Source organism: Bos mutus, chromosome 19 (assembly GCF_027580195.1).
Source record: "Bos mutus isolate GX-2022 chromosome 19, NWIPB_WYAK_1.1, whole genome shotgun sequence".
NCBI lineage: Eukaryota > Metazoa > Chordata > Mammalia > Artiodactyla > Bovidae > Bos > Bos mutus.
Window position 1 is genome coordinate 51,751,693 of NC_091635.1, and position 27,459 is coordinate 51,779,151.

General features: G+C 46.6%; 1 protein-coding gene and 1 non-coding gene across 5 annotated transcripts in view; one reads left to right on the forward strand and one right to left on the reverse strand.

The window, feature by feature from the left end:
* The window catches only part of YPEL2 (yippee like 2), a 74,254-nt gene that overhangs the window by 17,740 nt on the left and 29,055 nt on the right, over positions 1-27,459 (reverse strand). The window lies entirely within an intron of this gene.
* Positions 24,269-24,340, forward strand: TRNAE-UUC (transfer RNA glutamic acid (anticodon UUC)). Its single transcript has one exon. It is a non-coding gene; the product is annotated as a tRNA-Glu (tRNA).

The window sequence follows — 27,459 nt, forward strand, 5'->3', positions numbered from 1 at the left end:
CAGGGACTGGGAGAAACCGGAGCCTGAAAGCTCACAGTGCGATACTTCCACTAACACGGGCCCTGTCCATGTTTTCCTCCTCTGGTCGCACTGGAATGTCTGGCTGACATGAGCCAGCCATGTCCTGCACTGCTGCCTGCATTTTTAATGCGGCTTGACAACTGTACCCTGAATTAAACATCCTCGTCTGCTCTCAAGACCACTTGGAAAAGAAACAACCAAACAAAATAAGGGACTCTCCCGTGACCTCTGTTATTCAGTGGCTGGAGAGATCCAGGGCTGACTGGTTAACAGATGACCAGAGGGCAGGAGAGAACCAGACAGGACACAGATCACTGCGCCCAAGACAGCTGTTGTCAGAAGCAATCAATGGATTTTAGGAATCGGGGCCGCCAGCCACAGAGAAGGGTTAAAATTCTTGACTTGCGGAAAAACTTGTCTTTGGGGCAGCTGGATGGTTGGCTGCCTCCAATGTGCAAATGCACCAGAAGCCTTGGCTCCCGGGTGCAGCTCCAAGGAGCAAGCAGGTGTTTCCCAGCTGCTGCTTGGGCAAAGCCAGCTCTCTTTCCTCTGGGTCTTGAAGCATCTCCGGGGAACACATGAGCTCCAGGCTAGAATTGAGCATGAATACAAGTGTTACAGCCTTGAGACCTGGAACCTGGAAGTCCATGCCACATGTTCAGATGAGACAATGTCTCAGCGAAACAGACCATAGATTTGGCCAACCAGTTAGTTCCGTCTCGGAGCACACAGACACCCAAGCACCACCAGGAGAGCAAAAGTTTCACCATCTGGTCCCACCACCCCCTGTAGTCTCTTCTCTTGCTACTCTGCCACTGTCTTTTGCTCTAGTCAGGCCAAACCATGTGCAATTCCTGGAACTTGAATTTCACCAACTTTGCCCACGATCTTCCCTATGATGGGGAGGGTTCCTTCACTTGACCAATCTCAAGCCTCAGCTTGGCCTCCTCTCTTTCGTAAGGCTTTCTCTGATCTCCCCAAGAAGAGGCACCCACTGGTACCCATGGACGGGACCCGTCTTGCTCACTGCCTGTTCCTTTTTTTCTCAGCTCTCAGCACACTTGATTTCAACTGCCTGTCTGACTAACTCCCTCACTAGACTGTGAGCTCCCCGAAGACATAAACCGTGTCTTCAATGTCTCTCTGAACCCGCAACACATAGCATGAAAAATCTGGCATCATTTACAAAATATTTATCCCATGAGTCAATTGCCTCTAACTTCCTTTAAAAAAAAAAAAAAAAAATTGCTGCTTCTATGCTTTAAGACGTCAATAATGAGACTGATGTTATAAAAATAGGATCTTAAACAGTAGGATCCTTGCAATTTTTTACAGTGGGATAGAGTAGCCCAGAGAGGTTCATTTATACCCAAGTACTTAAAAATGTAAAGATAAAGTTATGCATTTTTCCTTCGCCAAAAAAACATTCCAAACTACCTGAACAAAAAGTTGCTGACAAAATGCTGACTTGGCAATATTTTTTAAAAACACACACACACTAAATCTGCCCCTTCAAAGTAAAGGCGACATTTTGACAGGGAATGGAAACGTAACTCCTTTTCCAAAGAAACTTGTACTACAGAGAGAACTGGTATTTAGCAATGTTTTCATTTTATATGATCTTTGTAGTTCAAAATTGAAATGCCTATACAAAAAAACTAATTCAAAATGGAGGCTATTAAGAAAAAAAATGCAGGAGAAAATCTTTGTGACTTTGCATTAGAAAAGACTTCTTAGATACTACATCAGCAATACAATTTATAAAAGAAAAAACTGCTAGATTTCATCAAAATTTTAAACTTGTGCCCTGAAAAACACTGTTAAGAAATAAATCATAGACTGGGAGAAAATATCTACAAATTGCTTTTCTAACAAAGGATTTGTATCTAAAATATATAAAGAATTCTCAAAATTCAGTAAGAAAATAAGAAATCCAATTTTAAAATGGGCAAAAGATTTGAAGAGACTTCACCAAAGATAAGCAGATGGGACCAGGCCCATGAAAAGATGCTCAACATCCCTAGCCATTCAGTTCAGTTCAGTTCAGTCACTCAGTCCTGTCCGACTCTGCGACCCTATGAATTGCAGCACGCCAGGCTTCCCTGTCCATCACCAACTCCCGGAGTTCACTCAAACTCATGTCCATCGAGTCGGTGATGCCATCCAGCCATCCCGTCCTCTGTCATCCCCTTCTCCTCCTTCCCCCAATCCCTCCCAGCATCAGTCTTTTCCAATGAGTCAACTCTTCACATGAGGTGGCCAAAGTACTGGAGTTTCAGCTTTAGCATCATTCCTTCCAAAGAACACCCAGGACTGATCTCCTTTAGAATGGACTGGTTGGATCTCCTTGCAGTCCAAGGGACTCTCAAGAGTCTTCTCCAACACCACAGTTCAAAAGCATCAATTCTTTGGCACTCAGCCTTCTTTATAGTCTAACTCTCACATCCACACATGACCACTGAAAAAACCATAGCCTTGACTAGATGGACCTTTGTTGGCAAAGTAATGTCTCTGTTTTTGAGTATGCTATCTAGGTTGGGTGTTGGTCATAACCCTCCTTCCAAGGAGTAAACGTCTTTTAATTTCATGGCTGCAGTCACCATCTGCAGTGATTTTGAAGCCCCCCAAAATAAAGTCAATGCAAATGAAAAACAACTGACATAGCCCTATTAGAATGATCCAAAAAATTTTTAACTGACAAAACTAAGTGCTCTCAAGGACACTGCAAAATGGCAATGTCTGGACAGAGTTTGGCAGTTTCAGTTACTCAAATGTAATAAAAACCTATGTTAATACATGTAACAACATGGATGAGCTTGAAATGCTTTAGGCTAAGAAGATCAGTGGTTGCCAGAAGTTATGGCTAAGGGGTGAGTTTGATTACAAAGGAGTAACATAGGAGATGGAATTATTTTCTCATCTTGATTTTGGTGGTGTGTAAGACTACGCATGTGTCAAAACTCATTGAATTTTTAAAAAAATTATTTTGACATACAGTAAAATATACTCCTGTTGGTGAAATCCAATAGAATCTTTGTTCCCCAATCAGGAATTGAACCCAGACCCCTAGCAGTGAAAGTGCCAAGTCCTAACCACTGAACCACCAGGGAATTCCCACAAATATTCCATCTGAATCTACCTTTCTTTGTAAAGAAGTTTTCAGCAAGGCCAACAGTTAAAATGAAGTACTGAAGAGGACTGTCTTTAGGACACACCTCTGAATTAATGAGGGCTTCCCTGGTGGCTCAGATGGTAAAGAATCTGCCTGCAGTGCAGGAGATCCGGGTTTGATTCCTGGTTTGGGAAGATGCCTTGGAGAAGGGAACGGCTACCCATTCCAGTATTCTGGCCTGCATAATTCCATGGACAGAGGAGCCTGGCAGGTCCTAGTTCATGGGGTCAGAATCAGAAGCAACTGAGTGACTAACACTTTCACTTTCTGAATTACTGAATCATAAAGTGATAAATGAAGATTTTTTTTTCCCTCCTGAAAAGAGAACAGATTCAATCATATATACTTTCAATGAAATAAGTTTAAAAAGTTATAATTGTGCTATTTTTTCTTCCATGCTTTTAAATTGCATAAATTATTAAAAATTACTAGTAAATGTTTATAATGTATAAATTAGCAACCCTATGTATACCATTTATAAATAAATAGACATTATTAGGAGTACACACTCAAAACACTTTCCTGGTAGGGGTTTGTGACTTTAAATGCTTGGAGGTGACTGTTCTGGGGGTTCTAAGGCAAGGCCTAAGACTGGCTTTCTCTCATCAGTGTTTTATAGTTTTCTATATATAGAGATCTTTTGTTTTTTAGGTAGATTTATTCCTAAGTATTTTATTCTTTTCGTTCCAACTCCAGTGAATGGAATTGTTTCCTTAATTTCTCTTTCTGTTTTCTCATTGTTAAGTGTATAGGAATGCAAGAATAAATTAATTTAAAAAACATCATATGAAAAGTAAAAAAAAGAGTGGCTTTCTCTAGCCTGACACACATTCGAATTTCTAGAGAGTGGGGTGGGGGAGGGCACATGGAGAAGAGTCTTCAATCAGGCCCAGCGGCGCCTCCCAAGGCCACCCTGGTTCCTCCAGGGGTCTTCTCCGAGGGTGTGCTGGCAGCGGCCCATGCTCTGCAAAGGCTGCTGAACCCATCAGGCGGCGAAACCTACAGAGGCACCCCCCCTAGCGACAGCATCGATGAGTCGGTCTCCCCAGGCCCGCACCCGGGACCAGCTGAGTCTCTGAGGACAAGAGAGATTCTGCAAGCTCTTCCGCCATGGCTTCCACACTGGGCCGCTGCCAAGCCAACATTTATGATGAGAAAAACATTCACGGAGAACAACAGGCATCTTGCAAATAGACACAGACAAGAATAGCCCGGCTGGACCGCTGTATCCTGTGGGGCCCGGCCCAGCCTGGTACGACCAGGCGCGGCCTGGCGCTCCCTTGAGGGACGGTGGTACCAAAGGTGGGGAGACTGAAAGTGGTGAAGGGAGCAATCAGGACGGAGCAAACAGGATTTCAGACCAGGAGATCCCAGACAGACGGTCAGACACATTTGTTTGCTGTCGTGACTGCCAGGCAACAAGGCAGCTCTTTTCCATGTTGTATATCAACCAAGGCTGGTATTCAGGACTCCAGGAAAGGGTTTTTTTTTTTTTTGGTTGTTGTTGTTTTTTTAAAAAATTACCCCAAACTTCTCTTCTGTCCTTTAAAGGAAAGTTATAGTTTCAGACCCAACCCTTCCAGCCAGCTCAAAGGAACGGAAAGGCTTTGAGTTTCCTGTTTGGTAGCCAAAACCACTGATTTCTGGCCCCTTTGAAAGTCTGGAAAGCAGCAATTCCTTTCAAATGCAGGAGGACCATTGAAAAATGAATATTTGTCGGGGGAGGTGGCAACAGAGCAAACATGTGGATTCCTCCTTCTCTCAAACAGGCTCAGGCTGTGAAGTCCTCCTAGCATAAAGAGGGCCTCTCAGTCTCCTTTCTCTGGGAAGGTCACCCATGATCAATTGAGTTCGTGCCCCAGGAGGTGCCCAGGGATGAGGCAGGCAGAGGCCCACCTGATTACTCAGCTGTAACAACCGGAGCTAGCCCTGGGGTATCTGCACATGATGAGAGGATCTCATCTCGGCTCAGAAATTCAGGATAAAATCCTGGCTTCACCAGGAGAATTATCTACCCTCTGGGCTTCCACATCTTTTACACCTGTGGATGGAAAACATGCCCAAGTCCTAAGTTGTTGAGACCAAGAAGTAAAACAAGGTAAACCAAGTGCAGAGGGAAAAGGAGATGAGTTCTCCACCTTCCCTCTCTGGCCTTTGCAGGAGCCTGCAGCAGAGAGAAGGTTGACTCAATCTGCTTCTTCAAAATCCATAAAAATACAGGGATAGCGCTGCAGCTGCCGATGACTCTTTCCAGTTACAGTATCGTCCACAGGCACAATGTCCATTACATGGGCTTTGAAGAAGTGGGACTGCTAGAGTTGGAGCTTGGCGTGGCCATATATTCACAATGCTACTAACTTGGTCAAGCCAATTTACTTCTCTGAGACTAAACTTCCTAATCTATGAAATGGGCACAGTAAAATTGTATTCACACTCACACCAGATTTGTATAAGAAATAAATAATACTGTGTACACTTCATGGCATGAGAGACAGAACCTTACCATAAAAGTCACCATTAACAAAAGTTAATGTATACAATTCAGGGGCTCTTGGTATATTCCCAAGGTTGTGCAACCATCACCACTATCTAATTCCAGAACATCTTCAGACCCCACAAAGAAATCTCGCGTCATTATCAGTCACCTTCCATTTCCCTTGTCCCTGGCAGCCACAAACCTCCTTTCTGTCTTTACGGATTTGCTCATGGTATTATATGCTGTACTCTGTACCTTGTCAGAGAAAACGTAACATAGGTATTAGATAGAGACACAATAAAGGAGAAGTAAAACTCCTCCCTTGGGTGTTGGCTGAACACCCCACCTCAACATTCTCCTGGGGAAGGTCAGGTCAGTCCTTTTTCCTTTCTCATTCCTTTATGCATTCAAGCCTGGTGGAGTTTGCTATTCAGGGTCAAAGTAAACCACAGGCTCCATTCCAAAGAGCTGAAACTCAAGCAAAATAATCTTGTCTAAATTTCACCCTTGAGGAAGCATATGGAGAAAGTGGGAAGGGTAATAATAAAGAACAATGAAAATGATGAAAACTTCCACAATTAGAACCCGAGTGCAGTTTAAAGACTCTGAGCAATCAGCTAAGAGGAAAGACAATCAAAGGGGATTTCTTCCATTTTCTCTGCAAATAAGGAGGAAGCGGACTGATACGGAAATAAGAGAGACTTGGGTTCATTATAAGGGAAGAATTTCCTGACTGTGTAGGACTTCCACACTGGGACACAGGTCACCAGGAAAGATTAGGAAAGAATAAAGCCATCTGTATGTGTTTATAGTTTGCAGAAAGTTTTCACACATCTGTCTGGAGGTCTACATGGGGTAAAAAGCAACGTGTGTGCTGCCTAGGGGGAGAAGCTTGGCTGCCTCTGAGCTCTGGGAGGTCCTCTCATTCCTGAACCAGATGAAGGGAGGGGCAGGGAAGAGACTGGCTCTAAAGGAGGAAATATCTGCAGTGTGGAGTCATGAAATTCCAAGGGCATGGGAGCATACACGATACAAGGAACTGAATGGCAAAAACAAAAGGTGGTGTGGGGCCTGGGTGCCACATTTTATTGCTGAAATGTGGAGACTTCAGGATCTAAATTACTTGATGATCAGACCCTTCAATTTCAGCAGATGCTGGCAGCTCCCTACAACCTGTACTCCTCCTCTCTCTCCACAGAGAAGGCCTGGGACACTTGCATTCTCTACAAGGATACAGAGGAGGGGGTTTCTATGAGCAGACAAGCCCCTGTCCTCTACAGAAGAGAGCCTGACATGTCTGCTGGGGGGGATGGCTTCTGAGACAGAGAGATAACAGGTGGAATCAGGATGCAATGGCAGCCAGTCATTAAAGCTGGGCCCTTTGCAATTCAAATATAAAACTGAAACTTCTGGAGGGGGGCCTTCCCTGGCAGTCCAGTGGTTAAGACTCTGCACCCCAGTTCGATCCCGGGCTGGGGAACTAAGGTCCCATGTGCTGCAGAGTGTCACCTAAAAATAAATAAATAAAAATAAAACTTCTAAGGGGGCTAAAATAATGGAGCTCAAATTTCTCTCAAAACCATCAGGCCCTTCCACTCTTGGGTATACATCTGAAAAATAAAACACTAATTCAAAAAGATACGTGCACACCCCTCCCTACCCGCAGTGTTCACAGCAGCATTATTTATAATTGTCAAGGTATAGAAGCAACCTAAATGTCCATCAACAAATGAATGGATAAAGAAGATGTTTTATATATATATATGATGGAATACTACTTGGCCATAAAAATAATATTGAGTGCATAGTGCATATTGCATATTGAGTGCAGCACTTTCCACAGCATCATCTTTCAGGATCTGGAATAGCTCAACTGAAATTCTATCACTGCTGGGAGCCAGTGAGGAACTCCGCCCATGACAAAGGTCATGAGGAAGGAGGCTTGGCATATGCAAAGGCGGGATCAAGCCTCAGGAGTCTCCCTGGAAATTCTCGAGCAATCTACCCCCAAAAACCAGAGTCTGCCTACTTTCTGCTTTGTGCTTTCACCTAAACCTCTGACTTTACGGGGCTGTCCCACTACCTCTCTGAAAAAAGAGAGTTAGCTTACAGCTCCAGTTAATAATTCTTGGGTGTGACAGTGTTTAACCTACAAACTCCTTTGGAAATCCTCTAGCCTGCCTGAATAGGTTTTTCCGCCACATGTGACTGTTCAGAGCCTCCCAATTGTCAGCAGGCCCCCCTGGCCAGAAGATGATGCAACACCCCTAAGACCTCTGTATACATTTGTATGAAGCACCTGACTTTGATAAAAGTCAGGACTGCTGACCCCACGTGACTTTTGCATAACATCTCAGTGTATAAAAAGTAGACCATGGAAAATAAAGAATTGGGATCAGTTTCTCGAAATACTGGTCTCCCCATGTCTCTCTCTCTTTCACTCTGGCTGAGTCTCCATCTGGAGCGCGGAACCCACCATGCTTACTAATTACACCTGGGCTTCTAAGATCTCTCCTTCGAATACCCTGGATCAGCCAGGGCTGGTCCTTGGCAGGGAGGGGCAATATAGGGGGAGAGGGATTTGTTTTTTTTAAGGGTATTTTGAGATCATATGAAATCATGTGTGTGAAACCTTTTCAGGCCTTTAAAAACAATTTACTATGAGCCCCTGAAGTTAAAAAGAAAGCAAATTAATATATCTAGGAAGAACATGATCAGTTTCTTGGATTTAGGTTTCCTTCAGTTCCCAAATCCAACTGGGCATTGGCAAACGAAAACGTCCTGACACTACAAAGGATCTCTGGAAAGCCAGTGGGCAAAACTTTACAGACTCTCAAGGCAAGACTTCCCCTTTGACCAATCCAGACAGAAAGGGTTCCCTGCAAGACTGAAGCCACATGCTATGGGGGTGGGTGGGGGGGTTGTTTTCTAAATATCTTCTAACAAGCAATCATGATAGTGAAATTAGAGACAGTTTATAGGTGTGAAGTGAAAGTCGCTTAATCGTGTCTGACTTTTTTTGACCTCATACAGTCCGTGGAATTCTCCAGGCCAGAATACTGGAGGGGGTAGCCATTCCCTTCTCCGGGGGATCTTCCCAACCCAGGGATCGAATCTGTGTCTCCTACATTGCAGGCAGATTCTTTACCACTGAGCCACCGGGGGAGCCCAAATTGAGATGGCTCATTAAAATAAATTGGAAATGGTGAAATAATAGTCATGGCTTATATTTACATAGTGCTTGCTATTTGCCATACAGGGCTTCCCTGGTGGCTTAGCTGGTAAAGAATCCACTTGCAATGCAGGAGACCTGGGTTCTATTCCTGGGTTGGGAAGATCTCCTGGAGAAGGGAAAGGCTACCCACTCCAGTATTCTGGCCTGGAGAATTCCATGGACCATACAGTCCATGGGGTTGCAAGGAGTTGGACACGACTAAGCGACTTTCATTGGACAAGGGAATGGCAATCCCCTCCAGTATTTGCCTGGAGGATTCCATGGACAGAGGAGCCTGGTAACCTACAGTCCATGGGGTTGCAGAGAGTTAGACAGGACTGAGCAACTAAGCCAACATATGCCAGACAGGATTCAAACTCTTTTACATAAGCCAGGTAATTTAATTCTGTCAACAATCTAATGAGGGAGGGACTTTCATCAATCCCATTTTACAGATGAGGAAAGCAAGACAAAGAAAGGTTAAAACATATGCCAACACAGGGTCAAATTCCAACATATGACAGTGACCCAGGCAGTCTGGCTCCAAACTCTAAGAAATGATTATGTCATCCCATCTAATGAAGATGGGATGACAAGGATGCTGTAAGTGACTTCCTAAAAGAAAGGAGCTCAACAGAATTAGACTAATATCGACATGTTTAAAGGACCTCTGAATGTACAAAGATCTTTCACATATATTAATTGATTTACCTCTAAAACAACAGAGGTGGAATCTGAGGTCCAGAGCTGTTCAAGTGACTTACCCAGTTTCCCAAAGCTTGTAAGTCAAGGTCAATACATAAACCTATAGCTTCTGACTCCAGGTCCCAAGATTTTTCTAGAACGTGTTCACTTGGAAAACCTGTCTCTTTGAAAAAGGAGGATGGATCAAGCTGTCAAAACTGATGAAAGTCTCTTAAGCTATTCACCCTCCTCTGCTCTGATTCCATATTTACTCAGCAACTGCCTAAATTTAATTCATTCGCTCAGTGGGTTTACCTTCAAGGAAGATAACACACATCTAAGCTTTCGGGATTATCTGTTCCACTGTAAATTAATTAGAATTCTGGTCTACCAATTAGCTTCCTGTGAGTTATGTTAGGATGAATCACTTCACCAAGGCTTGGTCACTCTTGGGAGAATGGATAAAATTTAATTTGTAAACTTAACAATGCTTAAGGCTGATGGAGGGCCACCAAGAGAATGCTCTCTGCATCCTAGCCCGAAACCAGCCCTCCCAGGTAACAACTGAATGAATGATTCTCATTTCACAACCCATGGAAAAAGAAAAGCAAAGAAGCCCTTAAAAATCCACTCCCCTTTTTTTGGGCTCCTGGACTTCATGATGCAGAATGAGCAGAGAAGCTGAAAGAATGCTTCGGGGAGCTTTCAAAAAGAAAAGTAACTACAGTCCGTAGGAATCTCATGAAGTGGACTGCAGGTTAGGTATAGTGGCAAGAGGCCTCCACAGCCATGGAGGATCTCCAAACAAAACAAAATATATGTATGACTTTATCCAGTTTCAATTTCAGAGACCACTGGGCTTTGAGGAGCCCCGGGGTCAACCACTCACCTGCTGTATGGCTCTTGTCCACATCTCCACTAAAGACTAACGTGCGCTCAGTTGTGTCTGACTCTTTGCGACCCCATGGACTGCAGCCCGCCAGGCTCCTCTGTCCATGGGATTTCCCAGTAAGGATACTGGAGTGCGTTGCCATTTCCTACTTGAGGGGATCTTCCTGTCTCCTGTGTCTCTTCTTGTCTCCTTGCATTGACTGGCAGATTCTTGACCACTGTGCCACCTGGGAAGCCCTATTTCCACCAAACTTCTGCCTAAATACTTTCAGGGATAGTGAACACCCTGCCTCCCGAGGAACCCCATTCTGCTGCCAGCCACTCTGATAATCCTTCATCTTTACATCCTTTGGTGCCAAAAAATACTTCTGGTTATAGCTTTACATCGCGGTTTCCTTCCACAGGCTAAGCTTCTCCCAGTTTAGCAGATGAACTAGATTCAAATTCCCTTTATGGCATTTTCTCTATTGTGTGTTCTTGAAGATGCTCCCCTTTCTGGTCTCAAGTTCCTCACCTGTCAAGTGGGGTAATGGTACCCACCTTGCAGAGAGTAAAGTGACTGGCATAAGCCAGGCCCTTGAAAAGTGGTAGCATCCTTCGAATTTCCTGTACGTGGCATGGTTTTACTCTCACAGAGTCTCTCACTGTCTCCTTAACCTGATTTTTTCATTTCATCTTTGGGGTTCCTGAACACCCCTTTCCTGTCCTGGAAATGCTAATCAAAGCACAAGGACTTGCTTCACCAGTCAGGCTTCAGGTTGTTCACACAAACTAAAGCAGACTGAGTAATGGTTTTCCCTGCCAGGCCACAGGTCCATTACCAGACTTTCCTCCCATGAGTGTATTAGCATCTATCCACATTTAACCTCCGAATTCATGCACCCCCAGGGACTGGGCTTAGTCAGGAGCAGAGATATATGAAATAGTTATGAAGGAAGAGACAATGTTATTTAAAAGGGTTTGAAGAAATCACAGCCAGCGAGCTCTTATGAAAAAGACTCAAAGATACAAATATTAGAAAGATCTCTGCATTACGTGCTTGCCAAAGTGCAAAAGCTGGGCACTGGAGATTCTCAGTATTCCGTCTAGAGACAGAATACGAGCGGGTCAGAACAACCAGCCGGCCCGCTCCCAGCCCCGGCCAGGCAAGGCTTCATCATCTGCCTCCAGCTCCATGCCTTCCTCACGCAGAGCCCTGCCCCTCTGCACTGGGAGTTGCATCATCTGTGAAATGAGGGGGTTGACTGAGGTTTCTTACGAGGGTGAATATTGCATGAGTCCATATTCTCCAGAGAGTAGACGCCTTGCACAGTGAACGAACATTTCTGAGTCAGACCTCTTTTCTGGTGTTTTTTCAACTTCCTGTTTATCTGGATAAAAGGTCTTTTTTGCTCATCAGCTGGTCTATCTTATCTAATTCCTCGATAAGACTCATCCTCAAGACTTAGAGACTTAAATCCCTGCCACATATTCTGGTGCTCAACCTTCTTCCCTGGCCAATAGAAAAACCTAAGGCACACTGAAATATCAGGCACTGGAAAATCATCTCCTGGGCAAAGAGATTTTCCCACAGTAACACAGTCTATGATACTTTAAAAATAGGAGACATGGGGTGGGGTGAGAGCTAACTATTCAATATTATAGACATGGCTGAGAGCTTCCCTGGTGGCTCAGTGGAAAGAAGCTGCCTGCAAAAATGAAAAGAAAAGAAGAATTGGCCCGCCAATGCAGGAGATATAGGTTAGATCCCTGGTCCAGGAAGACCCCACACGCCGCAGAGCAGCAAAGGCCACGTGCCACAGCTACTGAGCCTGTGCTCCAGAGAAGGAATCACAACTACTGAGCCCACATGCTGCAAATACTGAAGCTCACGTGCCCTATAGCCATGCTCTGCAGCAAGAGAGTGAAGTCGCTCAGTCGTGTCCGACTCTTTGTGACCCCATGGACTGTAACCCACCAGGCTTCTCTGTCCATGGGATTCTCCAGGCAAGAATCCTGGAGTGGGTTGCCATTTCCTTCTCCAGGGGATCTTCCCGACCCAGGTATCGAACCCGGGTCTCCTGTATTGCAGGCAGACACTTTAACCTCTGAGCCACGAGGGAAGCCACCGCAAATGAGAAACCTGTGCACTATAAGCAGAGATTAGGCTCAGCTTGCCACAACTCAAGAAAAGCCTGTGCAGCAATGAACACCCAGCAGAGCCATAAAGAAAGAAAGAAAGAATGCTGTACCTCCATAACTTTAAATCAACAAATATTGAATGTCCTAGACCTTGCGTAGCCCCAGAGGGTATAAATAGTCTGCCCCGAAGATGCTTAAACTCCAGTAGAGGGCTTTCCTCCAAGGTGAAGATGATGAAGAGGACTTGAAACAGCTGGGTTACAACCTGCCTATATGCACACCTCTTTCCCAGGGAAGGATAATAACTCAGTGAGCAGCACACCCCAAATGCTCACTACATAATAAGAAAAACAACAATATCTTATATCTCCCCTAGTTTGATACCACCTCAGGGCATTGTCTCAGGATTATCCCTGTTTTATAAGACAGCTGATGGGGACCTTCCCTCGTGGTCCAGTGGTAAAGAATCTGCCAACTCATGCCAACTCATGAGCCACCCCAATGAGAAGCCACCCCAACGAGAAGCCCGTGCACAGCGACGAAGACCAAGTGCAGCCATAAATAAATAATTTTTAAAAAGATAAACTGATGAGGACAGAGCCACACCGGAAGTTAAACTCAAAAGCGGCCCCCTCTCTGGGGGCAGCTCCTTTGTGTGGCAGTGTGGGTGAGCCTTGTCTATTGTATGCACATCACTCCCCTACCCACTGATCTTTCCTGTTGATGGGGGCGGAGAGAGGGTGTGGGATCCTTAACAGCACTGGACAGCAACTTTGAAAGCAGAACTTGTTAGTTTTTAAACAAGGACCAGCCAGTTGGACCACCGAGTGGGAGTTCCCATGCAAATTCCAGCGCTTTCAAGTTGCTCCATGAACAGAGCCTACCCAGGACAGCAAGCCCTGTTTTTCTGCAACCAGCTCTTTGATTAGGTCTAGTGAGGGACTCAATTAGCATCATGGAAACACAGAGCAGATTTCAGAAAGGAAAGGTCAGCTGCAAGCCCTAGCATTTGCTATCAGCCATCTGCCAAGCAGGAAGTTCTACTCAGATCTATTTTTAATCATATTCCCTAGGCAAAGGCTCCTGGGAGAATGCACAGGCCAGACTTATTCCAAGAGAAACATTAAATTGCTACCTTTCTGAACACATTTTTAAACCTGTCTCTGGATACTTGGGATATCATTTTAAATATATTTTGGACACCAACTTATATACAGAGGCCCAGTTCTTGGGTTCTCTCACACTGACACCTACCTCCAAGGAGGCCATGGTTGGCCTGTATTCTCCCTTCTTGGGAAAATTCCCTGGGACTGTTCGAAGGATGGACTAATTCCACATACCATAGCAATCCCTACAACCAGGTTCCAGGTATTTGATTTGGCTGCTAATGAAGGGGGAAGCGAAGACAAAAGAGGTGGTAGTTTCAGTCCAGCGTCCACGTCCACTTCCCAGAGCAATGAGACCGGCGAAGCTAACAGGGCAGACCTCCCGGTCACTCTCATTTTTCAGTCCATCTATCACTTCAGAAAGCTGAACTAACACCAGTTCCTCTGGCAGGGACTCGACCGTGACTCAAGATATGGCCTGGCTACAGAAAGGAGCAAGGTTTCAGCTCGCCTCCCAGGGACCCGGCCTGTGCCGTGGCTGGCTGGTCCGCCCAGGCGCAGGAACATTCTGTCCACTGGCTTCTTCCCCCCTCGACCCGCAGCAGCACTCGAGTCTCAGTTCCCGCCAGCCCGAGGGACGAGACGTTTCTGCGAGGCCTGGATGGGGAGTCTGGCACAGCTGTGGCAGAGAAAGTTCAAACAGGCCAGGCTTCTTCCAGCCTGTGCACACATGGAACAGTTTCCCTGTCTCTGGACGCTTACAGGCTTTCTGCCTCTGATTTCCAGCCGAAGGTAAAACCTAAGTGTATGTATGACTGTGCCTCAGCCAAGTCAAGTTCCCTTTGCCAACTAAGGCCAGGGGCCCCCACCCAGGGCTCACCCCATCAAACCCTGCAGTGGCGCTGAGGGGCCCAGTGTGCCCCATGACAAAGGGCACAACGGGGTCTGCCTGCTGGTTTTACCAGCCTCTCCACCCCCACCCCGCCCTCCTCTTAGGAGCTTATCTGTCAGTGAGCAGCCGATGGGAAAGCTAAGCTGAAAGGGCACCTTGGCTGTGGGATCTTTGCCTGAGAATGTGAAATAAGAGACTGGGTATTTGGGGCAACTTAACACCGGGAGGCGCCCAGCCAGAGGGCTGAGGAGGAAGGGATGGAATAGGCAGAGGTGAGCTCCACCGGAGATCTAACTCCCCTGGGCTGGGGGGTGGGGAGACAGCAGGGCTGGGAACCCAACCCAGTGAGCCTGAGCAGACATGTCCTTGAAAAGAAAAAAGAAAAAAAAAAAAAGGCCACTGCCCAGGGTCACTCCCCCTGACCCAGTTGGACCACAAATTAATTAGGGCTTCTGAGCCCTGCTGACTCTTGAGTTCCTCTTCTTTCTGGTTTCAGGAGCAAAGGGAGTTAATCGGTAAACAGCTTAAGAAAGAAGAACTCTTCTTATGCCCGTCTGAGGATCACTGGTGCCCTTCCTCTGCCCCTTCCCCAGTTTGCCACAACTGTGTGTGTACTGGGAACCCCAGAAACAAATGAAAAAACACCCCAAGGAAACATGGGGTGTTGGGTTTTGTCCAAGGGCTAAACCCCAGGAACAGGAAGTTACCTGGAGATTTCAGAGCCAGGCAGCCAGCCAGGGAAGGACCAAGAGAGGAGGCTGAGCTCTCAGTTCCTCTGCTAATTCAGAGCCAGAAACAGGCCTCAAGGTAGAGCTCTTAGGGGAGTGGGCTGCGGAATGAAGGGGGGCAGGGGGCAGGGGTGGGGTATGCACCCCACCTGAATTCTAACTCTGGTTCTACCACTTCCATTTCCTAGCTGAGTCCCCTTTAGTCAACTCAGTTCGCCCAAGCCTCACCTACTTCACCTGAAAATGGAAACAAGAGGAGAAAAGGGAACCCTCCTGCACTGTTGATGGGAATGTAAGCTGGTGGAGCCACTGTGGAAAACAGTACGGAGGCTCCTTTAAAAACTAAAAAAAAGATTTGCCATATGATCCAACAATCCCAGTCCTGGGTATATATCTGGAGAAAATTCTAATTAGAAAAAATACACGCAACCCAATGTTCACCAATGTTCACGTGTCGATTCTTTTCAATGCTATCGCTGTAGTCAACCGTGTCTGATTCTTTTCAATGCCCCCCTCCTGTAGTCCCCAAACCCAGAGATTGAACCCAAGGCTCTTATGACTCTATCCACACTAGATTTCTAGGCAAGAATACTGGAGTGGGTTGCCATGCCCCCTCCTGCAGGGGATCTTCCCAAACCCAGAGATTGAACCCAAGGCTCTTATGACTCCTACATTGGCAGGCAGATTCTTTATCACTAGCGCCACCTGGGAAGCCCATATTTACAATTTGAGCCAAGACATGGAAGCAACGTAAGTGTCCGTGCCAAATGAATGAAGAAGACGTGGTTCAACGGAAGACCACTCAATCGTTAAAATATAATGAAGGGCACTACGCTAACTGAGGCAGGTCAGAGAAAGACAAATACCATGCTAATCACTTATATGTGGAATCTAAAAACATGATGCAAATAAACTATTTACAAAACAGAAATAGACTCACAGACACAGAAAACAAACGTAAGGTTACTAGAGGGTACAGTGGGTGGTGGTGAGGGAGCAGGGAGAGATAAGCTAGGAATTTGGGATTAACAGATACATACGATCTGTTATGTATGTATAACATACATATAAAATAGGTAAACAATAAGGACTTCCTATACAGCACAGAGAACTACACTCAATATCTTATAATAACCTATAATGAGGGCTTTCCTCATTCATAGCTCAGTTGGTAAAGAATCTGCCTGCAATGCAGGAGACTCCGGTTAGATTCCTGGGTCGGGAAGATCCCCTGGAGAAGGAAATGGCAATCCACTCTAGTATTCTTGCCTGGAAAATCCCATGGACAGAGAAGCCTGGTGGGCTACAGTCCATGGGGTCGCAAGAGTCGGACACGACTTAGTGACTAAACCATCACCACCAAATAACAAGGACTTAGCACAGTAATATATATTGAGTACAGATACTCAATATCTTACAATAACCTATAATCGAGTGAAAGTGTTAGTCGCTCAGTCGTCTCCGACTCTTTAGCCCAAATAGAGTACCTCCTTAAACCTGGTGTCCTAGGAGACTTGTTTCCTTCCCCTAGCAGAGGCTTCCCAGTGACATTCAGACCTACAGAATAGGAATCTCGGGGACCTGGAGACCAGCCATTTTATCCCAGGTTATTCTGATGTACTCTCTGACTTGGGAATCACTGCCCAAGCATCTCCACTTTCCAAAGCCAGTTTCAATTACTCTCAGGCCAAAGACATGAAGGTTGTAGAAGCCACTTAATCTCCTCCTTCACTTTTCCCTGGCCTAAACCTCAAAACTACATACACCAAAGTCATCTGATTTCTGCAACTCGGTTCTCCCTTGAAAGTAATAGGAAAAAATCCATACATGCAGGCTGCAACTGCCTGCTTATGATGACTCAGTGAGTGAGCTCAAGAAGCTAGAGTTCACATGAGAGGAAGCATCTCACCCAGCGAACCAGATAACCCAGGTCCCAGAGTTCTTTGAGAGGCCTTCATCTCAGAGTCACGGGTGCTGGGTGTTGGCCAGTGATTTATCTGGATGCCGTTTAGCTGACAGCATCGCCAAGAATGGTCTGAGCCTGGTTATTAATTACAGCCACTGGCTTAATTATCAGCACTTATTAACTTTATACAATATCAACATTCCTCTTCACACAAAGCTCATAGGCATAGAGGGAAGCTGAGTGGAACCAAAGGCTATTACTCCCTTGCTTGGAAACTATCCATGGCTCCCAGAGCATGCAGCATGCAGAATTGCATCTCAACTTCCCTGGCCTTCTGGGCCCATGTGATCCACCCATGCTGACTTCCTGCTTCCCTCTACCTGCCCTCTCCGCCTCTTACCTGAGGTCCTATAGGCTGGATCTCCTCTGCAAAGTCTCTATGCCTCCGCTGGAAATGGACTCCCCTTCCTTGTTCACTTAGTAAACACTCATCTTGCTCTCTGCCCCTGTAAGCAGCCTAAATAATCACCTATTCAAAGCCTGTGTTTCACTACATCCTGTAATAGTTAACTTGTTTCTTTTTGCCCACTAGATCATGAGCTGCTTCAGGGCAAGAATTTTATCGTGTCCAATTCTGCATCCCCAGTGCCTCATACAGTAGTACTCAGGACACGCTGAATGGTCAGAGAGATCATGTGCCTTATCCAAGGCCACATTCAACATTCAGTGGCAAAGCCAGGCCCTAGGGCGGAGGCGCCCGACTCTTCATTCAGGGCTCGTAAGGTGGTGCCAATGACTCGCCACCCACAGGGCCCCACACTGTTCTCCCATGGAAGTGATGAGACTGAAACTACGGGCACTGTCTGGCTCGGGCACCGTGTAACCAGCGCCCTAGATGACTGAGGCTGCAGTTTGGCCCGTGCAGAGGAATTCTCTGGCACCAATCAGACCACGCCACTGAACAGCGTCCATCAACTCCTGTACTATCCCTACCAAACGGAGCCCCCTGTTGATCTGGAACACCTCCTGAAATCACAGTGACCCATTTTTCCAACACCGATCTCATAACAGTCATTCCAATCATCAACTCAGGGGTCAGCAAACAATCCTCTAGGGCCAAATGGGGCCCCTCACCTGTCTTGTAAATAAAGTGCTACCGGAACACAGGCTGACTCGTTTATGTATTTTCTAAGACTGCAGAGTTGAGGGGCTTCCCAGGTGGCGCTAGTGGTAAAGAAGCTGCCTGCCAATGCAGGAGACATAAGAGACACGGGTTCAATACCTGGGTTGGGAAGATCCCCTGGAGAAGGAAATGGCAAACCACTCCAGTATTCTTGCCTGGAGAATCCCATCAACAGAGGAACCTGGTGGGTTACAGTCCACAGTGTCACAAAGAGTCGGCCACGACTGAAGCGACTTGGCTTGCGCACACGTAGAGCTGAGACCATACGGCCCGCAAAGCCTTAAATATGTATTATCTGGCCCTTACAGGAAAAGTTTTGCTGACCCCTGATCTAGCTGAAGGAACAGGGAATGAAGACTCCAAACAGGCCCGCCCTGCTACCAAGAGACTGGCTGCCCCTACTCTGGAAGTCAGTGGACCAGACTGGCTTTTGCATGATGTCATTGCTTTTTTTAGCTCTGGTTCCAGGCCTGGGATCCAGGAGGAGATTTTCCCTATCAGAGACACACACAGGGGCCCGGGGCACCCAAGCATATGACCTGGCTTGGTTTAATGGTGCTCAAGCAATGTTTATTAAATAAACAGACAAACAAAGGCTTGTGGAGTCCAGCTAGTCCGGGCCCCTAACCCTGAACAAAGGTCCACCCTCCCTCCCGTCAGTTTCAAGGTGACTAGTCACACAGGTGTCTGGCAGCAGCCTGGTGACCTAGATTTGTCAGACCTTATCTTATCAGCTTTCCTTCCTTACTTACCCAGCACCTGCCCCCACAGTGCCCAGGGCAGCCTGGCCTGGTGTTTTTATAGAGAAGGAGAGAGACTGGGAGGACCTCTCGCCTTCCCCACAGATATACTTTGTTTTTCTTTCTCCTGCAAAGGGGAGGACCAAGATATACGGAGACTTGGAGCTTAGAGGAGCTCCGGGAAGTCTGGTTTTTCTCACTTCCTCTCCCCTTGGGTTTCCTGGGTGAATCTGTCTGGGATGGACCTCAAAGGACTCCTCAGAGCCCCGCCTGCCAAGTGGCACGTCTGACACGTACAGGGGAGGCACCAGCTGTGGGTGAAGCGAGCAAGGCAGCCACCACCCCAGGGCGAGAGAGAGGCCTGATCCTGAGAGCAGACAATCCTCCCACGACACAAGATAACGCCAGGTCTGGTTCACCGGCCACCTCATACTGCCCGTGAGAGCCCAGGCAGCAGTTTTACAGCTCGGGTCCACACTGCAGGGGGGGAGCGGGGGCAATCGGAAGGCGAGCTGGACACATTTGGCATCTCCTGAAAACCAGGCAAACGGGACAGAAGGTGATATGGAAATGTTGGCTGCTCAGCTGCTCTGGACAACCCTCAGGACAGAGATCCCCACTTGTCCTGCTACCGGCTGCTTCTTCAGATGGTGGGCTTGTTAGGAACCAAAGGATTCTGGGTGCCAGCTGGGTGAGGGCAAGGCATACGTCTACATGCCACTGTCTCTCCAATAGCTAACAGGTCAGAGGAGCTCACTGAACTCCAAACCGGCAGGGCTTAGGACAGGAGGTTTCACACCGAGACCTTTTGTTTTTCTGTGTGTGCTCGGCCGTGTCTGACTCTTTGCGACCCTATGGACCACAGCCCATCAGGCTCCTCTGTCCATGGGATTCTCCAGGCAAGAATCCTGGAGTTGGCTTGCCATTTCCCCAGCCGGGGCATATGCTTCTCTGAGCACATCATTCATCTGTAAGAGCTGAAGTTACAGTGAAGGCTCTTGGTGGAACCAGTCCTAACAGGGAAGAAAAGGAATTTCCTGGGCCCTCCAAAGGTAGATGATTTCCCTTTTGACAACTGTAAACTGTCCCTTCAAAAACCCAAAGGTGTTAGGCGTGAGGGGTAGGGGAGAGTCAGGGCCACCTGCGCTGTCCCCTGTCATCACTGTGGTCTGGAGTGGAGGGAGGTGATGCACCGATGAGATGTTGTTTTTTGCAGCAGCTGGCGGAGCTGTCTCCTCCTCTCTTCCTCCCCACCTCCTCCTCCTCTGAGTCACTGTCCAGCCACCAGCAATAGGCAGGGAGGGGAGGGAATCCGGAGCTGAGGTTCTCCTTGGCAAGACAGCCCTAACCCCAGAGATAATACTCTGGGTCACCAGGTCAAATCCTTCCCTCGGGAGCTGGCTGAGTGCTTTGGAAAAAAAAGGTACCAGAGATGCTTTTCTTGGTTTTGTTTTTGAAAGATAAGAAAAACAGCATCTCACCCTACCCCCACCGTGAAGCATCACAAGGTGAACCAAACTGATGAGCAGTTCTGAGCTGCTGCTCACACATGGAGGCCCCGAATTCTCTCCCAGCTGCCTGGGCTGCTGCTGTTACCGTGGTAGTTCGAGGTCTCTGAAACTGCCTGATGTGTGGTTCACAGGCAAAATCACACCACCGCACAGACTGGAGGGGAAGGGGCAGGGGGCTGGTTTTTCTGTTTAAACTCTAGAGAGGACTCCCAGCTACCTGCAGGTAAACCCCACCAAGGGCAGGATGGAAGCTGCTGCTGCGGCTGTCAGCCCAGCACTGTGACAGGACCTGCATCTCTGTGAGTGCCACTTTCTGTTTGGTTTTTGCTTAGGGCTTCCCTGGTGCCTCAGGGGGTAAAGAATCTGCCTGCAATGCTGGAGACCTGGGTTCTATCTCTGGGTCTCAGAGTTTTCCCCTGCAGGAGGAAATGGCAACCCACCCCAGGATTCTTGCCTGGGAAATCCCATGGACAGAAGAGCCTGGCAGGCTAGAGTCCATAGGGTGGCAAAGAGTGGGACACCACTGAGCAATTAACGCTTTCACTTTGCTTAGTGATGTGCAGACAACAACATTTACCGAGCATTTCTGATAGGTCAGGCACCATGAGAAGTACTTTATACTGATCACCTCACTTAAAGTCCACAAATCAATCTTAGAGACATCTAAGATGAACATGATTCCCATTTTTCCCAATGAAAGCACCGAAACACGCAGGAGTTGCTTAGCTGCAAATCTATTTAGGTGAGGAGGCCAGGTTTGGACCTGGGTAGCCTGACTCAACGGAGAAGGCAATGGCACCCCACTCCAGTACTCTTGCTTGGAAAATCCCATGGACGGAGGAGCCTGGTAGGCTGCAGTCCACGGGGTCGCTAAGTCAGACACGACAGAGCGACTTCACTTTCACTTTTCACCTTCCTGCATTGGAGAAGGAAATGGCAACCCACTCCAGTGTTCTTGCCTGGAGAATCCCAGGGACGGGGGAGCCTGATGGGCTGCCGTCATGGGGTCACACAGAGTTGCACATGACTGAAGCGACTTAGCAGGAGCAGCAGCAGCCTCACTCAAATATTACACTGTTAACCACTGAGTTATGTTGCCTCGCATCATCTGCCGCTGCTATCTTATTAACAGAATCAGAGGATGGGGAAGGTGGAAGGAAACTTCTGATCTAATGCCTCGTTTGGATGGATGAAGGAAAAGGAGAGCCTGAGAGAACAGTCTTGCCCGAGATCACACAGCCTGATCCTGTCCTTCTCCCCCTGCCAGCGCTCTCTTCCAGGGATGCCTCTAGCATTTTCGAGCGCCCGTTATGTGGAAGGTGGTAGGTGGTGTGTGTGGCGGGGAGGAGGTGGCAAAGTGCAGAGCCAAGAGGCACTCAGTTTCTCTGGGCCTTGGTTTCCTAACCTGATGAGTAGAACTAGAAACACCCCAGTTCAAAACCTCTAATACTCAGAGAGTCTATGACTCCAGGTCATTTAGAATCTTATTAGGAAACCAGAAGATTACACATAAAAGTACAGGTAACCACAAAAATATAGACCATATTATTACAAAACAGTCATGAGTAATTGCTGAATGAACAACCAGGCAGTGAGTACTACTGATGTTCAGTGGAGGGAGAGGATCCTGTAGTCCAGGAGGACATCCTAGAAAATACTTAAGCTGGTATTCAAGAATGAGCAGACATTAGAGAAAAAGAAGGATTCTCCAGGCAAGAAAAATGACAGGAGGGCAAGAGGAACAGGATTGACCACCAATATTAGCAAGACCCAGAAAACAGTCAGTGCCAAGGGAGCTACCTAGGTCAAACCTAGGTCAAGAGGGCATAGACCCATCTAGACCTGTATCCCATTTTGGACTACGCCATCGCCTTAGGCAAGTCACTTAATTCCCACCTTGAAGGACTGTTGTAAAGTAAGGAGTCCCAAGCACATGATAGATCTTCAATAAATAATAGTTAACAGCAACAATGCAGATTTTCCATCCTGTGTTTTTTTAGGTCACCAATACAACCTCATCTGTAACATTCTTGTGCCCTCCCAGTGAGCCTTACATTTCCATGCACCCCAGAGATCACAGGCTCCCTGAATGTTGTGATCTTTGTAGGCTTCTTCTCCCTATCCCTAGCACCCAGCCTAGGCCTGGCATGTCATCTGAAACACAAAAAATATTACTGAAGTGAACAATCAGCATATGATGGTGGATTCCAGTCAGGTCCCCAAATACAAACAACCAAAGAAGCAATGGTGTAGCTTTACCATTCCAGAGACCTCGGGAGAGTGGGTGCTCCAACAAAAAACATGGGGATGGGGTTCTGCATCCACCGCCTGCTTCCCAGGGAAGAGTGCCCTGGTGAAAAGAGTTTGGATTTTCACGAGGAACAAAGCTTGCTATCACGGGTGTCCTTCCTGAAGGCCAACACACAAATGCACAAACCAATCTTAGGATTGGAACCTTACAGGCATCTGCAAACCACAGAGTTAATTTTCAGGGCACGCCTCATAGCTCAAGTCAACATTTCCTTTTGGTATTTAAAGCAACCACATAGAAAGGACGGCACTTGAGCAGATTTGTGCTCCAGCTGCCTGCAGTCTGCAGCAAACAACACAAGATGATTCACTCGACTTGATCTCCAGCAGCTCCTTTCATAATAAATTGGTGAGCAATTCTGCTTATGCCCAGATCATTAATTTTCACAGAGTGTAGGACAGGTCTGCCTTCCATCCAAAGAGGGTGACTTCCTGAACTCAATTCCTCTTGTTCGTGGCTATAAATGATAGGGCGAATTTTTCTAAGCCCTAGAATGCTTACAGCTCTTTCGCAAGCAGTGGTCAACAGTCTGCACCGGATGATCGCCACATGCATGAACCGCCTGCAGACCACTGCGTGTGCATGCGTTTTCCCATGTCTGGTTTCCTCTTCAGCAGTTCAGCTACGACACCGTGATATCTGCCACCTGAAAGCCAGGCTCTGGTCAGGGCGTTACTTGCTCAAAAGCCTTCAGTGGCACCCAACTGCCAGCAGAAGTGGCACCCAACTGCCAGCAGAATAAAGTCCCAACTTCTCCCAACAACCTGGCTTCAATCCGTATTCACACAGTTCCTCACTATGTTACCCAAAAGGATGGCTCCTCCCCCACATGCAGGGCCTTCACTTCTTTCTTCATGACGCTCCTTTTACGAGTCCCTCCCCATCAACTTCCACACATCTAAGTTCTTGCTTCATGGGACGTTTCAGTGTCACTCCTACCAAGTCTTCCCAGAACTTATAGACCTCAAGGGGTTTTTTGACCAAGGATCCTTTGAGAACCTAATGAAAGCAACGGAACCCTCCCTAGAAAAATATACACATATGCAGAATTAAACATACAATTTCAGGGACCCTTTGAAGTCAGTCCAGAGACCCCAGATGTAGAGCCCCTTATTCTGTCTTTCTCTGAGAGAACTAACAAGTTATTTGCACAGATATTCACTGGAAATTGGCCAGTATTTAAGAGCTGTGCCAGGGGCTAGAGACGCAAAGATGACATCACAATCATCTCCATGAGTAGTTCATAGGCTACTGGGAGATATGAATCATTACACTATGATAAATGCTTTAAGATAAACATAAGGTGTGGGATTCCCTGGTGGTCCAGTGGTTACGACGTGGCACTTTCACTGCTGGTGCCCAGGTTCAATCCCTGGTCAGGGAGCTAATGTACCATAAGCTTTGAGGCACAGCCAAAAGATGAGAGAGAGAGACAGCACCTAAGATAAACATAAGGTGAAATACAGTTATTCTACTGTATCTGAAGGGGATTGGTCCACCTCACAGATCAAAAAAATCCACCTCACAGATCAAAATTCAAGGACGCTGAAGTCCCTTATATAAAAATGGCATAGTATTTGCATATAAACTAGTAGATTCAAGTTGGAACCTATGATAAGGAGTTTGGGGACTTCTCTGGTGGTCCAGTGGTTAAGAATTTGCCTTCCAATGCAGGGGACATAGGTTCAATCCCTGGTTGGGGAGCCAAGATCCCATGTGCCTTGTGGCCAAAAAAATAAAATGTAAAACAGAAGCAATATTGTGACAAATTCAGTAACGACTCTAAGGATCTTCCAGACCCAGGAATTGAACCAGGGTCTCCTGCATTATAGGAGGATTCTTTACCAACTGAGCTATGAGCCACCAGGGAAGCCCTCTCTCTATATATAATTCATTAAAATTGTTCTAAGGGAAAAAAAGTGGGGGGGGAGTGAATGACTTATCTGCCTGCCAATGCAGGTTCACTCCCTGGATTGGGAAGACTCCCTGGAGTAGGAAATGGCAACCCATTCCAGTATTCTTGCTTTGAAAATTCCATGGACAGAGGAGCCTGCAGGCTCTAGTCCATGAGGTCACAAAGAGTTGGACATGTGCACACATGCGCATGCACACACGCACACACACATACACACCCCATAACTAGTACCGTGCGTCACCACCCCACAATACATATTTCATATTCATGCAATAACAGAACACAGCCAATGAAACAGATGACCAACTTACAGGCACAGCCCCCACCGCCATCACCCACGTGTACCAGAGGCCTCTGATATCCAGTGAAGGTGGTCCCAACTCTGAACAATTATGCTATACAAATTATACCAGCCTAACTTATTATTTATCTTACCCTGAATTGATTCAATCTCTGCCTCATGGGGAGAAGATACCGTAAGAGATTATATTTTACAATCTCTTTTCACCGAGAAACACTATAACCACATTCCTTTGTTTGGAGATTTGCTGTATAGACAGGGTTCACCTGTCACCCCTTCCTGGGTGGTCAACAGCTCATCTGCAACTCCACCCCCACCCCACACCTCTCCGCCCCCCCCACCCCCCCACCAAGTACTAACACTTCATTAGCAGGAGATTAGCGCTTTCAAAGATCAAACAGTTGAGCAAAAGAAGCTTTAGGTTGCATATGTGATTCTCTTTGCAAAAGCAAAATTGATTGTGTCTTTCAACTGGGGTATTGGTGTATGCTGGAACACTTCCATAACTTATCACTTCTGCCTTTACTGGGCCTCAGAAACGCTCTTTAGGAAACTGACAAACATATGACGGTGTTTTGCAAACATTGCAAAAGAAGCAAAGGCACCTGCTATTTGGCGTGGGTCCCGAAATGGCGATTGTTCTCAACCTTTTGTTTATTAAAACCCATCAATCACTCTGGTCCTGGGTCTCCAAGATTTTAGAAACAAAAAAAGGACACTTTTAATGAGATAGACATTTACATGTTTATATGCAATCTGCCTTTTTCCCCTCCTGCTAGAATGAAAAATAAATGTTACTAATTTTTTTTTTTTGTAAAAAATGACTGTCATCACTGGATACCAAAACCGCTCAACTAATAAAATTACAATTTGACGTATTTTGCAAATTGGGTAAGCTCACAGAATTATCTTCAAGACCCATGTCTTATTGCATGTGTTCTTTAGGAATTATGCCATTTAATGTGACATAGCAGTCATTAATACAACTAATGCAATCCAATGCTCATTATAGCATTTTCCAGGGTACTTAGAGAAAAAGAAATGTGTAGTTTTTTTTTTTTTTTTTTTTTTAGAAATTCTGTTCCTGTATTTATTTTTCACATGAGGTTTTCAGGACAAAAATAACTGCATTAACATTTTGGAGAGTTCATTTTATTACATGTTGAAGACAAGCTGGCGGGTAGTGGGAATGAAGAGAGACATGTCCTTGACAGGTAGAGTTGATAGGACTGGACGGTACCCCGCTTTCGTCCACAATCTCTAAGTCGTCATTGTGTTGGTGGTACAAGACTTTTGTGGAGTCACGGGTGTAGAACGCTAGAGCTGAGAAGCCGCGGTGGGTGAGCGGGCCTCTCAGCTGCCACCAGGTCAATACAAGACTTCAGAGCATCTTCCTCCCTGCCACTTTTCTCACAGTGATGTTGCATTTAGTGTCTAGGCAGGAAGGAAAAACCCAAAGGCCACCACTGTGAGCCCAAAGGAACCCCACAGGGAACAAAAAGAACCTGCCTCCTAATTAGGCTGCAGCCTCACACAAGGAGGCCCAGCTGCTCACATGCAGAGCAGTGGAGTGGGTGAGGTGGAGACTGGGCTGGTCACGGAGTTACCAGCCTCCGACACCTTCCCTCTAAGGACCCAGGGCGCTTAGAGCAACCTGTGTCCTGGAATGAAGCCAACATGCCCAAAGTGGGTTCACGGGAGATTAGTCCAATTCACCGTTCTTAAGTGGCCTCCTTGCCAGGCCATCCAAGGGCTAGCAGGAAAGAGGTGAGGGAAGGACAAAAGACAGTTTTTCAGGAAAGGCTTTGTGAAGATCCAGGTTGCCAGAATAGACAGTATCCACTGAAGTGAGCATTAGATTGTTTTCGCTGGGGGCAACTGCTCTGATGGAAACTATTATTATTTTATAACCAAAGTGTATTCTTATACTGTGACTTGCACCATTAAGTGAGAAACAACAGCATGAGCAATTCCTCGTGCCAACTCAAAATACCTATGAGTGCAAACACTTCAGCATTTAGACCACAACACCCCCTAAGAAAGCAATTGTAGGAGGCCTCAGCACATTCCCTAGATAGCTCTGTCATCGATTCAAAAAGCAGCACCCCCTCCCGGCACCCCCCTCATCCCCAGCATCCTACAGAGCAAATGCTGTTACCTTTCTGCCAACACACACAGCTTTGCTGTCCTCTTCTTAGCCTTGCAAATCCAACTCCTGTGCTCCACGTTCTAAAGCGAAACTATCTTGGTATAAAGTCAATTTGCTTAGTGTCAGGCAGGAACAATC